Here is a 1,643-nt window from a genome sequence, read left to right on the forward strand (position 1 = left end):
TTAAGGTATATCATATTCGCGTTGCGAGGTGATTGTATAGTATAAAAGTTATCTCGTTGTCCTAGTAAGAGAGCAGAGCCAATTTTTCGGTATTTCATAGTAATGAAAGGCTGCAGGGTAACGAGAGAGTACGAAAACGAACATACCATTTAGAAAAATCAGTTGAAGGATCGCGTCTCGATGTCAAAAGAGAAATCATTAATGAAGAAAAAGAGAAAGAAATAAAAAAGGAATACATACGCATTGGTAGCATTGATTAATGACAGAGAGAGTGCTAAATGTAAAATATGATAGATCCAAAGAGTATTTTGATATAATAAAATTCTTGAGAGACAAACAAGAAGTTTTGGAAGATGTAGACGTGATCGGTTCAATTTCTGACACAATTGCAACTCGGGTTGACCAACCAAAAGCGAACTGTATGTCGCGAAATTTCGAAGAGACTCGAATATCCGGGGAATTTCGTAATACGAATTTCTCCCAGATTGAGTTCGCAAATAGGCTTTCTAACTGTTTCATTACCTTTTCGTCCGAGTAATAATGGATCGCGCGCAGCAAGGACTGAGTGTACAGTAATTAGTAATAACGATCGGCTTAATTGCTACGCGTATCGCGGCGGAGCAACTTGAATCAGTCCTTCCCTGAGTAATCCCGAACTTAGATTACGGTATTTCAGATTACGGTTTCTCTGAATGTCCAAGTGTTAAAGTCGCGAATGATATAATATCAGTTGAATCTCTTTGTCCGCGTGATAGACAAATCGGCTTATAGTAGAAAGAGGAGTCGTATAAAGCGCGTAGAATTCCGATTTGACGCCGTACTCTACTTGCTCATTTAACTCTTTCACTTTAAAAAATAGAACAACATGTATTAAGCGTTTTTATAATGATATAGTAAAATTGAAAACCATTAAAACTATACGTATAAACTCATGTTTCTGATTCATAAACTATCATTTCTGAGATGTGTGCATAAGCGAGATAGACGTGGAAATGAACGGTCTCTGTAATTCGGTACGGAGTTCATGTAGCTTTTGGCACAGATAAAATTTGCTTATGTAAAAATATAACGTAATCTGCGATTAACGTTGCGTTTTTATTTCGAGCGACATGTATTAACGTTCACTCTTTAGAAAACGGCTCGAATTATCAGAATCGATTTTATCTACTAGGTGTTTATATGCTTGTTTCTACGTATGCTGAGCACGCGTATTGTAAATATATGCAATATATTTATATATATGTGTATATATTGCAATATGTTTATACATAATATATTTTTTCGATTTAGCTGCATACGCATCAGGAAAGAAAGCCACGCGGCATTCACTACACGTATAGCAATACAATTAGCATTTTCGCTACAATAATGCTTCACCGTGCATTACAAGAATAGTGGCAAGTACCGTTGACGACGTTAATAAAGTTTAGACGATTGTAAAATTTAACGTAGTCGTAACGTAGAAGCTCCGCTCTCAATGTTCAATCTCGAGATTTCGTCCGAGTGGCTGGAGTAACCTTTAAACGACGGTACGACGCGTTTCCCGCATCATTTAGATGCAACTATGATCATTCTATCATATTTCTCCATATGAATTATTTATGCTGTATACATACATATATATATATATATACATTATACAC

The sequence above is a fragment of the Atta colombica genome, unplaced genomic scaffold (assembly GCF_001594045.1).
Source record: "Atta colombica isolate Treedump-2 unplaced genomic scaffold, Acol1.0 scaffold102, whole genome shotgun sequence".
Lineage (NCBI taxonomy): Eukaryota > Metazoa > Arthropoda > Insecta > Hymenoptera > Formicidae > Atta > Atta colombica.